Raw genomic sequence first — 15,123 nt, 5'->3', positions numbered from 1 at the left:
GACTATCTGTTTTATATTTTGGACTAACTGTTAGATTCTCTATAACAGTTCATCTTATTGATTTCTTTGGCTAGACATCATTTTAGGTGTGTAGGAAAATTTTTACTTATATACCTGACTAGATAGGATAATTAATGTCGTCAAGTGGCACTTATGAGACATTTTGAAATTATTTCTTCATGTATTTACAGTTAGGTAGCCAGCATTAACTATGTATCACTGATGAAATATGTGATAGAGAAATAGAGCACTGTAGACTTCACACACTTGTCATTGTAACCAAGGAATATAGACAGTGTTATTCCACTCTAAGGGTATATGCCATGGAGACTGCTAAGTCAGAGTGTAATTCATTTTATTGTGAATAGATTCCCAGGTTATAGTAGATTGGGGGTTTTGTAAGCTTCCATGAAATTCTTCTTCCATTAGACTTTTGAGAAGCTTTTTGTGTACTCTTGGTAGAAAAAGCTGCCAACAAGAAGTGCACAGGACTAAAGGAGACAACAAATGATTTTTTAGGTTCCCTCTGTGAGTAGGAAGAATGAGATTGCGTGCCTTGCTGAATGGATTGAACAGAGGCATCTCAATAGAATGACTGTCAGTTACTTCATATTCCCCAATACGGGCATTTCTAGTGAATCACGGAGCAACACTGTGGTGTGTACACTGCTGCCCTGGCTGATGGGCAACTCATTATGTTCAGCTCCATTTTGTTCAGTGTTTCCTTCCATGGATTTATTCAGACTAAAGTTCCCTCTGTTCCCAACACACACACACACACACACACACACACACACACACACACACTTAACTGCTGATTGTTGAATAAAGTTATAAAACTGCAAAAACAAAAACAAGGCAGTCAGGGAATCATTTCTAAGAAGCACATTAGCAAATATTTGATAGTTTTACCATAATTTTGGTGTGTGTGTGTGTGTGCGTGTTTGTAAATACTTTAAAAATATAAAGTAAGAAATTAGGTATTTATTTATTTATTTTTATTGACTATATTGAGTGACGTTTGCTAAAAAATTATATAGGTTTCAGGTGCACAATTCTACAAACATCATGTGTATATTGCATTGTGTGTTTACTACCCCAAGTCAAGTCTCCATCTATCACCATTATCCCCCTTTACCCTTTATTTTAATTGACTCTTTGATTCTGCTATTGTGCTTCACATTTCATAATTATGGCTCACTTCTTACTGTATGCACCCACCACTATGATAAGCTTTTTTTTTTTATATCCTCACCTGAGAACATTTTTTTCATTTTTTGTTCAGATAGAGTGGGAGGGAGAGAGAGGAAGAGAAAGAGAGAAACATCGATGTGAAATGGACACACCAAGTGGCTGCCACCCACATGACCAACCAGGACGGGGGACAAACTGCAACTGAGGTACGTGCCCTTAGCGGAACCAAACCCCGGTCTCTCTGGACCGCAGGCCGACGCTCTAACCGCTGAGCAAACCGGCCAGGGCTGATAAGCTTTTTTAAGTCAAGAAAATTGTTTTGGCAGTAGCCAGCTGGCGGGCACAGGGCTGTTGGAGAGCAGGGGCGGAACGATGCCTAAATCCAAGGAACTTGTTTCTTCAAGCTCTTCTGGCAGCAACTCTGACAGTGAAGTTGACAAAAAGTTAAAGAGGAAAAAGCAAATTACTTCAGAAAAAGCTTTAAAGAAGCAAAAGACCAGTGAAACTTCGGGAACCCTGCCATCGTCCAAGCAGAGCAGCAGAGACAATAACATTTCAGATGGGGGAAATGAGGTTTGTCAGCATTTGGGACTTTAGAGGAAAAGTCCTAATGATATTAGAGAATATTGGATGGAGCCAGAAGGTAAATAAAACCAGGAAGAAAAGATATTTCTTTAAATCCCGAGCAGTGGAGCCAGCTGAAAGAGCAGATCTCTGACACTGATTACACAGTAAGAAAACTGTGAAAACTTGGACTGTTCTAGTTTGTTTTTTAATTTTTTTATTAATTTATTTTTGTTATTCTCCTTTTTCCCCCCAGACAGCCTCCTTCCTACCCCACCCCTACATTGTTGACTATGTCAATTGGTTATGCGTACATGCATATAAATTATTTGGTTCATTTCATCCATCCCCCTTGCTCCCCTCCTCTGAGGTCTGTCAGTCTGAACCATACTCCTTCCTATGTCTCTGGGTCTATTTTGTTCATCAGCTTATTTTGTTCATTATATTCTACAAATAAGTGAGATCATGTGGTATTTGTCTTTCTCTGATTGGCTTATTTCACTTAGCATATCTAGTTGTTTTAATCTGTCTTTTACACTGAATTTTTTTTTAATGATGTTTTCCAAGCTATTGCATATTTGGATTACAGAACAATTTGTAAGAATACTTTTCTTAAAATGTGCATTATTAAAAATGTAAAAAAGTGTAAAAAAAAAAAAGAAAAATTGTTTTGTTCACCACTGCCTACCAACCTAGAACTTAGTACAGTGCTTGTTATAAATAATGCTTGTTAAAGTGATTGGTTAAACTAACAAAGACATGGAATTTAAAAATTCACAGGGTTTTCTCCCTTCTTTATAGTTGGTTATACTTCAACTGAAGGTTCAGAGTACTTACTTTTTTTTTCTTTTTTTTTTTAAATCTTAGGGTATTTATGTGTGTAAAAAAAAGGTTATAGGTGTAACCGGAGCTGAAAACCCATTGCTTAGGGTGAATGTATTTGTACATTTATCCATTTATTAAGTACTTAGAAATGGTGAGGTGTCTGGCCAGTGTGGTTCAGTGGTTGAGTGTCGATCCATGCACCAAAAAATCACCAGTTCAATTTCCGGTCAGAGAACATGCCCAGGTGTGGACCCAATCCCCAGTGGGGGGCGTGCAAAAGGTGGCCAATCAATGTTCTCGCTCATCAATATTTCTCTCTCTCTCTCCCCCTCTCCCTTTCTCTCTCTTTAAAATCAATAAAGGAAAAAAGAGTGAGGTTCTGTTCCAGATTCTGGGTAGAGAAATATTCCCTTGCCCTACAGTGGTCATAACCAATGGGGAAGATTTGCATTAAGCAAACATTTCTGACACAACATGATACTCTACTATATAGCAAGAACAAAGGAAAGACAGGATAAGGTGAAAAGTCTGCACAGAGATAACATTTATTTTTGGTCATAAATGTTGAGAAAGGTTTTACCAACAGAAAAAAGAAGAAAGCATTCTCCATAAAAAAGAGCAAAATGGTGCTGTGCAAGTGGTAACAGAAAGAAAAAAATTTGCTCTTCAGTGATAGTGGAGATGCTAATCTGTTGTTCCTCATCTTCACCAGGATTATGATAAATAGAAATTATTCAGGGAGGGGGAAAGTAAGTGGGGTTTGCATTAAGATTTTAAAGGAGATTTTGGACTTCCTATCATTGCTAATAGTAAAGAGCAAGACAGAGAATCAACCTCTTGCTATAGTTTAGATCAGTTTGCTTATAGAGATATAGAATACATACTATCTCAATCTTTTTTTCTTTCTAATTTTATAGCACTATATAAAATAACTACTTTTGTAATTTGATATATGAAATTCAGAGTTGGGAACTACGTGTCTGGAAATGTGCATTTCAAAAAATTTAACCCTTTTTACAATGGTTTTTCAATAGTTTACATTTACAGAAATGTTTAAAACTTAGTGATTGGTGCTCAAATATAAAGATTTATTTTTTAAAAGGATAAATATCTTTATCTCACTTGTTATTTTTTATGTGGTTGATAAGAATCATGAAATTTCAGAGACAAGCACTCTTATTTTACTAATGTTCTAGAGGATTTCATGCTGCTGTTTCTCTAAACATTTAAAAAAAAAACTGCACAGATTTCTAGAAAATGAATTGTGCCTATTCATAATCCACATCTTTCAAAATGTTGGGTAAACAGAAGGTCACCCCAAAGATAACTTAAAAATGCACAATTTACTATCTTGTTTAAAACTTCTGAGAGGACATATAATATTCAATAATACAAGGTGAGGTGCTAACTTAGTAGAAATAAGCAGACACAATCTGGGAGGAAACTGGGGCCCCCAGAGCCAGTGCTGCAGACTCACACTTCAGTCGCTGTGGAGATCAGCTATAGCACCACCACCAAATGGGTCTCCTTTTTTTTTTCCTTGAGGAGATTAGAACTACTTCATACAATGTGCTCCTATTCTGTATTCCCCACCTGGAAATTCTCATTATACAATTATTATGCTCTATGTTCCACAGGTCACACTCACCTTGCAATGGGATCATCCTTGTAGTGGGAGAGCCCACGGGACCTTCTCTTTCTTGTTGCCAACATCTCTCCTCTCTGACATCCTACTTTCTGTAAAATTACCTCCTCACATCCACAAATCACTCAGAACCAAATTTCTCAAGACACTGTTTTGAGACCGTACATGGTAAGGAAATTGTTAAAATTTTTGTTTTTAAGAATATTCTCAAAATATATAAGGGATGTTAAAGATGAGGGCTTCATTCAAGGGCTTTCAATGGGCCTCTGCAGTGTGTCGGTTGCCTTGACGGTAGACACTACCTGGGATGGCCCCATCTTTACTCAAATATGTATTCTCTCTTAAATGTACCTATTTTGTGTATTACCCTTTTTTTATTCAATGTTCTCTGACTGTTGCGCAACAGCTCAAAATATGAGCTGTCCTTTTCCCCAGGACTGTCACATCTGTGCAAACTCACACACGTGTTCACACACATCTCTCTCGACACATTCTATGTTCCTTATATCTCTCAATTCCTCAACCCTAAATTTCTCAAAAGACACTTCCTATTTCCATTTTCTTACCATCTGTGAGTTCCCAAATCCTCACCCCAATTCCTCTGTTGCTTGTCATTCAAAAGAAAACAGTGGTCCACAAACTGAAAACAAATTAAATCCACTCCTTGTCTCTGTAACATTTTACTAACTTCATTCTAAAAGCACACTCTTCCTTTACCTTACACATTTCTTTGGGCTTCTAGGAAGCTCCCTGATGACTGGTTGAAAGCCATCTCTACTGGTACCTTTGCTTCCTGCCCTTAAAAGAAGGCAGCATACAAACAAGATTTTATCCCTGTTAAGTATCCCTTAACTTTTCCCCTCCTTTCAGATGCCTGATAGAGGATTTGGAGGCTCAAGTCCAAACTTCTATAATTCTGTGGTTATATTGTGACCATTTTTAAGAACAATATAACCAAATATGGCAGAACCAATTATTACAGCAGTTACATTCTTCCTCAGTTTCTCTGTGATGATTCAACGACTCAACCAAAAGCCCGTCAATATAAATTTGAAAGATTGAAGTCTCTGCAGCTCTATGCACTTCTTTAACGAACACACATTAACCATAGTCTACTCCCGGTGATCTGTGTCCTCACCTACTTATTTGTTAAAACAGAAGACAGACACATGTATGTCATTTTACTGCTCTGAGGTGAAATGTGAGTAGATACATTAACAAAACCAAGAACCTAAACAAAATAATCAAATGGCATCTGAGACAACATATTTGCTATAAAGTGTTTCTTATAAGGAGAACTAACATCCAAGAGGAACATTTTAAAACATTTTCTCTTATGACTTTAAAACAAATTTATATTTTTGACACTTAATTTTAAAAAGCTTGTTTCCAATTGACATTCTAGAAATATTAATTCTACAATAATATCAATCTGCTCTCTTCTTACAGGGACAGTAAGTTGCTGGAATGTATTCTTCCTTATGACCCAAAGCACTGTGCAGACAAAGAGTTACGCAGTTGACTGGCACAATAATGAAGATAAGTTGTTTTGTTATCTTTGTGGAAAATGAGGGGTTTTTTTCCCCTTGGAAAATGCCATATGACATTTGTTACAAGTACAACATATAACAATATTTCTTAGACTTTTAAGAAAAAGCTATACCACTCTTATCTTTGATTTTTTAATATCTAAAAATAATTACATTCATATAACTAAATTCACTTTTGAAAATAAAAATAAATATCACTATTTTAAAGAAATCTGTGTAATAAAAAATTGTAAAATCAAAAACTTTTCTGTTTCATATGTTTGCTTAAATTTTCTAGTTGTTTTAAACCACGTAGACAGGATTCTATAGATATTTCTGAGTTTCAACTAGAATAATAAAAATTGTCAGTACTATCCAAAGGGAACATATACTTTATTTTGAGCCTAATAAATTAAAAAAATTCTCAAAATTACTTGGATACCACATCATTTATATGAAATACATAACAATACATCACTAGATTTCATTTGCATATTCCTTTAATATTTGCTCTTTAATTAATCTTATTTGTATGAAGAAATTGTGTAATAAAAATATGAGATAACTTTCTAAAACCATCTAGTCAGAAAATACAAGTATGTATTTAGGATGAGTAAGTACAAATAGGGCACTTCTTTGTACAGTGATGCTTAATGAATATGCTTGTAAAACACTTGACATAAGTAAAGCAGTCAAGGACATCATGGGGATTGTGATGTTTTCTGGTTTTGATGTGATTAACTTGCCCACACAGGGTTCCACTGGTATTCACAGGATGCCATCGATGTTTTAACATCTTAGTAAAATAATATATTTGCTTCCCATTAGTAAATAGTCATGATTATTCAACTGCAGTTTAATATTTTATTAACATGGATTTAATCCAGCAGTATGACTGTTTGACCAACTTCATGAAAAATGATTTATTGTCAAGTATGATGTCATTGACAAATATTCTCAGATTTCTCTTGTAAATAATACACATCAAAATAACAATAATACTCGTGTACCCTACTTTATTCATTGATAAATGCAAATTTAGCACTTGAAAAGCATTTATATTTACATATGAAGAGCATGGACATTATTTGCTACTAATTAACAACTTAATTAAATGTTGACTTCATTCAATAATACCTACTTCTAGTTAAAAGATATAATTTCAGCCCTGGCCAGTTTGGCTCAGCAGTTAGAGCATCGGCCTGTGGTCCGAAGAGACCTGGGATCGGTTCCCGCTAAGGGCATGTACCTCGGTTGCAGTTTGTCCCCGGCCCTGGTTGGTTGTGCAGGTGGCGACCACTCTATGTGTCCCTTTCACATTGATGTTTCTCTCTCTGTCTGTTCCTCTCTCTCCCTCCCACTCTATCTGAACAAAGAATGGAAAAAATGTCCTCGGGTGAGGATGATAAAAAAAAAAAAAAAAAGATATAATTTCAGTAACTAATTTAAAAATGCTAAGACTTCCAGGGAAAGTAAGCATGGAGTGAAAGTTAAAAGAAGACCCATGCCTGTTTCACTTTTGGTAACACCAGGGTTGAAAGCTAGAGAAGGTTTAAATTTCAGATGGGTCATAAAAAGGGTTTTGCCCAGACACTAGGTACTTCATCACCCAGTTGTCTCCCAGGTGTAACTGCAGCCAAAAACAGATAAAATGCATATTTAAGATGAATAGTACATCAAGATATTAATGTTTGAAGATAAAAATTAAGTTTTAAACTCAGTGCATATATTAATGGTATGTAATTTATGAAGTCAGTGCCTCCTTTGTATCTTTTTGGGGGAGGAATGCTATGTAGTTTGTTGTTTTCTTTTGATTTTTACCTTTCCAACATTTACATTCTGCCCTCTCTGGGTGTTTTGAAGATAAAAGCTATTTCTTTGATCATTCAATGCTAAAATAGTAAGTAATGTAACATTTGTGATGGTTGGGTTGAAGACAATTTTTTTTTTTTAATTTAATTTTTGTTACAGATGTTTCTCCTTTTTTACCCCATTGACACCTTCCTCCCCATCCCCCCGGTCCCGTCCCCGGCTTTGTTGTCCATGTCCATTGGTTATGCATACACACATGTAAGTTATGTGGTTTATCTCTTCCCACCCCCCACCACCCCTTCTTCAGAGGGTTGTCAGTCTGTACCCTACTTCTGTGTTTCTGGGTCTACCCTATTCCTCAGACTGTTATATTCATTATATTCCGTATATAAGTGAGATCATGTGGTATTTGTCTTTTTCTGCTTGGCTTGTTTCACTTAGGATAATCCTCTCCAGGTCCCTCCACGTCGTCTCAAAGGATAAGAGAACTTTCTTATAGCTGCATCTTGTCTTTTCTTATTCACTAGCTGGATACCTCCACCTCTGTCCCTTATCTTACCTATAAAGATGCCAGTCAGCAGTAAAGGGAAAACTGAGCCTGTCTTGTCATCATGCCATTTCAAGACTATAAAGCTAGAACAGTTGTTTCTTAGGATAAAACCTCTCGAGGTAAAACTAAAATTTAGGATGATGATTATATTGGCTTGTTGAAGAAATGTAAGAATAGAAGCTCTGTGATCCATTTCTGGCATAGAAGAGAAGGAGGTGGGCGCAATTCTTTTTTTTAAATATGTTTTTATTGACTTTTTGGAGAGAGAGGAAGGGAGAAAAAGAGAGAGAAAAACATCCATATCAGAGAGAAGCATCCATCTGCTGCCTCCTACATGCCCCCTTCTGATGATCAAGCCTGAACCCTGCGCATGTGCCTTGACCAGAAATTGAACTGTGGCCTTTCAGTCCATGGGGAATTGCTCAAGCCCCTGAGCCACACTGGCCAGGCATTCCGATCTCACCACTGACTCCAGGGAAAAGGTACTGGTGTCAAAAGATCTGAAACCTTAGATTCTAAGCAAGCTTAAATGTTATTATGAATAATTCAATTAGCAACGCCTTTTAAATAATTTTAGATGTATTTTAATTTAAATACTTATGTATATATGTATATATTCTGAATATAATTTGGCTCCCAATATTTTGTTTATAATTATTAATTTATAATTTTGAATGCTCATTTATTGAATAAAATTTAAGTTGGGAGATAGTTTTCTATCTTAATATATTGCTCAAGTAAATTCTTCTGCCCCAAGTTAGGAACATGATCTAGATTGTGTTTGGTGGACACCAATTTGTTGGTCAGAGCAATTCAACTGAGAAGGTAGAGAATGGGTACACAGACCAGTTAAAAGAGTGGTTTAAAAGTTGAGAAGATTCTAAAACTTGGGAGAATCAAATGGTTAGGTAAAGGATGAATTAAAAATGAGAGCATACAGGCAGCTTATAGTATAGAACAACATATAGGAGAGTAATCAAAGGATGAAATAGGCCCTGGCTGGTTTGACTCAGTGGTTAGAGCATTAGCGCATGGACAGAGGGGTAATGGATTCAATCTCAGTCAAGGGCCCATACTTGGGTTGCAGTTTTCATTCCTGGCCCTGGTGTATCTCTCTCACATCGATGTTTCTCTCTCTCTCTCTCCCTCCACTCTCTCTAAAAAAAAATCAATAAAAAAGTATCCTCAGGTGAGGATTACAACAACAACAAAATGGTGATAAGGATGAAACATTTGGTTTGGTTATTAACAGACTGAAAAGAAGGGCAAACAAGCATTTTATAGGTATTTTATGGAAGATTAAGATTACTGTAAAGAAATATTTTTATATTTTTTCTATAGCAAAAAATAAAAAGACCCAAATAATTTTAGCTCTTGTATTTTTTAGTCTACTGCTCTAATAGAATAATGATTTTACACATAAAAATCACCACAATGATTTCAGAAATAGACTACTTTTTCAAATGTAAAAGAATAGTGGTGGTAAGCTACTAATTATTTTAAGTAACTGAATAATTTTAGAATATTAATCATTATCCCTTTACAGCATATGTTTATTTCCTTTTTTTTAACCTAAGGCAATGGGTACATAATTAACTGCTCATTTATTTTTCTCTCAGGTTATACTCCAACTCTATATCTCAACCTAAGTTACTTTTTCATTTTGTTTAATTAAATGTCAGGTTTTAATTCCTCATTTCTGTCCATCATGTAACTGCATAGAGAAACTAGAATTGCTGATAGTCACTAATTCCTTCATCAGACTCCAAGTTAATTTTATTTGCTATTTTCTCACCAAATTATAAATATAGTTAGACTCAAATGAAGCATTAAAAATATACTTGTCACTTTTATTCAGGAATAATATTTTCAGAAAGACTGATATCTGAGAATAATGTGGCTTTAAGATTGTATTAACTCAAAATTAACCTACATACATGTGCACCACATAAATTAATCATTTTTCTTTTCTATGTACCATTTTATTTTTCCAAGTAATTGCTAAAATTAGAATGAAATCTGTGATTTTATTTAAAAAAAATAACAATATACTGAAATGTGACAATGCTGAATACAATACAGAGTGAATGGTAAGTGGATTGGGAAAGGAGTGAATGAGTTTGCAGATAGAGTCAGTGAAGACAGAGTGATAGGTTGAATTGATTGACTTTATAATAAGAAGCAACTCCATGCTAGAGAATATGCAATATGCACCAAAAACTCCCCGTTTTCCAGAAATTAAAATAATTATTTTGCAAAATAAAATATTATTTAATCATTTGTGGCGGAGGTAAGAAATTTCTGTTGCTAATGGTTTAGAAGCATCATTCTTGGGCATAGTGAATAAATCCAAATTTCATAAATTCCAAACATTAAGGAAAACATAACTGCAATCTTTGAGGACAAAAATAAAGTACTAAAAGCCATATCTTGTTACATTAAATTTATAAAGATGTATCATAAAGGCAAGAAAAATAATATATATAAATGTGAAAATTAATATATGACAAAATTCTCTACATGTGTGTATATGTAATATGTAAATGTAATATATGTACTATATTAATGTAATATAAATAATGCAAGTATAATATGTATATAATTTTCTACTTGAGTTTTATTTTATATAAACATAACATATAAATGATATATATATCATATATATTTATTTATATATACAGAGTGGGGCAAAAGTAGGTTTATAATTTTTTGTATAAAAAAACAATACAATAATTAATAAATAATTATGCAAAAATAAACTCAGTGTTTCACATACTCATAACTATAAACTTACTTTTGCCCCACCCTGTATATGAAACAAAATTCAAAGACTATGAATCAACATTAGCAGTAGTCTCTCTAATATCACAGAGTTAGAGAAAGTGTGAAAGAGGGAAAATTAGAGTATGAAGAAACAGTCATAACTGATTGCAATTATCATCACACTATTGAAAATTTTATGAAAATATATGACCATGGGAGTACATTGCTTGAACTCCTCTCTGGGCCTAGAAAGGGGCCAGCATAAGTAAAATCAAGCTATGTTAGCTTCAGAGTAAATATACTCTGAGCAGCAGCTGGAAATAGCTACACTGTTGGAGCAAACAGGAATGGAGGAACCATAAAGAAAAAGACAGCTAAAAGAGGCTTAACGAGGCCAGTTTTAATATTTAAAAATTAAACTGCCATTTACCCAGTGATTCCACTTTTAAAATTATATCCTAAGAATCCTGGAACAACAATCAGAAAAAATATATGTACCCCTATGTTCATAGCAACACTATTTACAGTAGTTAAGATCTGGAAAGAGGCCAAGTGCTCATCAATAAATGAGTGGATAAAAAAGCTGATAAAAACCACATGATCATATCAATAGATGCTGAAAAAGCATTTGACAAAATCCAGCATCCATTTCTGGTAAAAATGCTTAGCAATGTGGGAATAGAGGGATCATATTTCGACATAATATAGGCCATATATGAAAGACCTACAGCCAACATCATACTCAATGGGCAAAAACTAAAAGCATTCCCCTTAAGAACAAGAACAAGAACAAGAACAAGAACAAGACAGGATGCCCACTTTTGCCACTCTTATTTAACATAGTACTGGAAGTCTTAGACACAGCAATCAAACATGAAAAAAAATAAAAGGGATCCAAATTGGAAAGGAGGAAGTGAAACTGTCATTATTTGCAGATGACATGATATTGTACATAGAAAACCCAAAAGACTCCATCAAAAGTTTACTAGACTTAATAAATTAATTTGGCAAAGTATCAGGATACAAAATTAACATCAAGAAATTGACAGCATTCTTATACACCAATGATGAACTCACAGAAAGACAAACTGAAAAAACAATCCCATTTAGTATTGTGGCAAAAAAAAAAGAAACCTGGGAATAAACTTAACCAAAGCAGTAAAGGACCAATTTGCAGAAAACTACAGGACATTGAAAAAAGAAAAAGAGGAAGATATAAAAGAGTGGAAGCACATACCTTGTTCATAGATTGGAAGAATTAGCATCATTAAAATGTCCATACTACCCAAAGCAATCTATAGATTCAGTGCAATCCCCATCAAAATACAAACAACATATTTCACAGAACTAGAACAAATACTTCAAAAGTTCATATGGAACCAAAAAAGACCTCGAATAGCCACAGCAATCTTGAAAAAGAAGGACAAAGTAGGTGGGATCACAATACCAGACATCAGGTTATACAACAAAGCTACTGTAATCAAAATAGCCTGGTACTGGCACAAGAACAGGCATATAGATCAGTGGAACAGAACAGAGAACCCAGAAATGGCCCCAAGACATTATGCTCAATTAATATTTGACAAAGGAGGCAAGAGCACACAATGGAGTAAAGACAGCCTTTTTAATAAATGTTGTGGGGAAAATTGTACAGCTACAGGCAAAAATATGAAACTAGACCATCAACTTACACCATACACGTGAATAAACTCAACATAAAGAAAAGACTTAAATGTGACCCGTGAATCCATAAAAATCCTAGAAGAAACTGTAGGCAACAAAATTTCGGACATCATATGCAGCAGAATTTTCACTGATACAGCACCTAAGGCAACAGAAACAAAGGAGAAAATGAACACATGGGACTACATCAAACTTAAAAGCTTCTGCACAGCAAAATAAACAACCACTACAATACAAAGGCAACCCACTATATGGGAGAGCATCATTGCCAATGACACATCAGATAAGGGGTTAATTTCCAAAATATATAGAGTGCTCATACAACTCAACAAAGGGAAGACAAAGAACCCAATTAAAAAATGGGCAGAGGAACTAAATAGACACCTCTCCAAACAGGACATACAAATGGCCAAGAGACATATGAAGAAATGCTCAACCTCACTAACCATTAGAGAGATGCAAATTAATACAACGATGAGGTATCACCTCGCACCTGTCAGAATGGCCACCATCAACAAATCATCAAACAACAGGTGTTGGCAAGGGTGTGGAGAAAAGGGGACACTATTTCATTACTGGTGGGAATGCAGACTGGTGCAGCCACTATGGAAAACACTATAGTGTTACCTCAAAAAATTAAAAATTGAATTGTCATTTGACCCCATGATCCCACTTCTAGGAATATACCCTAAGAAGCCTGAAACACCAAGCAAAATGAATATATGTACCCCCATGTTCCTAGCAGCACTATTTACAGTAGCTAAGATCTGGAAACAACCCAAGTGTCCATCAGTAGACGAATGCATAAAAAAGCAGTGGTACATATACACAATGGAGTACTATGCAGCTTTAAGAAAGAAAGATCTCTTATCCTTTGAGACGATGTGGAGGGTCCTGGAAAGTATTATCCTAAGCAAAACAAGCCAAGTAAAAAAAGACAAATACCATATGATCTCACTTATTTGTGGAATATAATGAACATAACAGTGTGAGGAATAGGGTAGACCCAGAGACGTGGAAGAAGGGTACAGACTGACAACCCTCAGAAGAGAGGGTGGTGGGGGAAGGGAAGAGATAAACCACATAACTTATATGCATGTACGCATAACCAATGGACATGGATAACAAAGCCGGGGATGGAGTGGGGGTGACGGGGAGGAGGGTGTCAGTGGGGTAAAAAAGCAGAAACATCTGTAACAAAACAAAACAAAAAAAAAGCTGTGGTACATATATACAAGGTAATCCTATGCAGCTATAAGAAAGAAAGATCTCTTATCCTTTGAATTGACATGGAGGGACCTGGAGAGCATTATGCTAAATGAAATGAGCCAGTCAGAGAAAGACAAATACTACATGATCTCACTTATTTGTAGAATATAATAAACAGAGTAAGCTGATGAACAAAATAGACCCAGAGACATAGAAAAGAGTATGGTTCAGACTGACAAACCTCAGAGGAGGAGGGTGGGGAGGATGGATAAGATAAACCAAAGAATGTATACGCATGTATGGGTAACCAATGGACATAGACAACAATGCTGGGGGAAGGGAGGTGGATCCGGAGGAGGGTTTCAATGGGGGAAAAAGGAGAAACATTTGTAACAAAAATAAACTAATAAAATTACAACATATCTATCTATCATCTATCTATCATGTATCTATCTATCTATCTATCATCTATCTATCTATCTATCTATCTATCTATCTATCTATCTATCTATCTATCTATCATCTATCTATCATCATCTATCTATCAATCATCTATCTCTCTATCTTTCTATCTATCATTTATCTATCATCTATCTATATATAGAGAGAAAGACTCCAAATGAGTATCTAGGGCTGTTGATCTCTACTAGCCAGTGTTTGCCTGTTTAATATGGTTGTTGTTAAGAATATTTTAAATCTTGAATAAAATCTTTTAAGACAAAAAAGAAACTGAACCAGTGAGTCTGGGGAGCAGAGTCCGAACATGAGCATCACAGCTTAGGCATTTCAATTTTTGCTCCTCTGCAAAATTGCTTGGGTGACATTGACATCTAAAATTACAGATATATATTTTACAGATATTTATTGATTTCCTATTATGTTTAATTGGCTATTTTTCTTAAATCTACATAGCAGTGTAGAATAATGGAATTACACATTACATAGTTCATAAAAACAAAGGCCTATGTTATGAGAGCCATAAAATATAAAATAGGTATGACAGAGTTGATATAATAAAGGAAATGATTTCATCTATTTGAGGGGATCAATTTTTAAGTAGTATATAAAGTTTGAGGGGTCTTAAAAGTTAATATGTTTAAGAGAAAAAATTGAAAGAGGATGTGAGAGACCAACATGAATAAATGTGTTTTGAAAGTTAAAATTTATAGGGATATAGACTAGCGTGAAAGAATTCTTTTGCAATCTCTGGGCAAACATTCCTTTGTCAACTTCCTACCACATTGTATCACCCACACAAGTAGCTCACCCTCGGACTCCTGTATCTGGCACCTTCAGGTCTATGTGCCAAGAGTACCTCTGCCTAGTTACCTCCTGTTCATCCCTTACGT

The 15,123-nt window shown here is 35.1% G+C and overlaps 1 pseudogene; it reads left to right on the top strand.

Annotated features, from left to right (window-relative positions):
• The first annotated feature begins 1,566 nt into the window (after positions 1–1,566).
• On the top strand, positions 1,567–1,940 carry LOC118617893 (annotated as a pseudogene).
• The last annotated feature ends 13,183 nt before the right edge of the window (positions 1,941–15,123 follow it).

This window comes from Molossus molossus, unplaced genomic scaffold, assembly GCF_014108415.1.
Source record: "Molossus molossus isolate mMolMol1 unplaced genomic scaffold, mMolMol1.p scaffold_m16_p_5, whole genome shotgun sequence".
NCBI classification, from domain to species: domain Eukaryota; kingdom Metazoa; phylum Chordata; class Mammalia; order Chiroptera; family Molossidae; genus Molossus; species Molossus molossus.
This window is presented reverse-complemented; position numbering and strand designations above follow the sequence as displayed.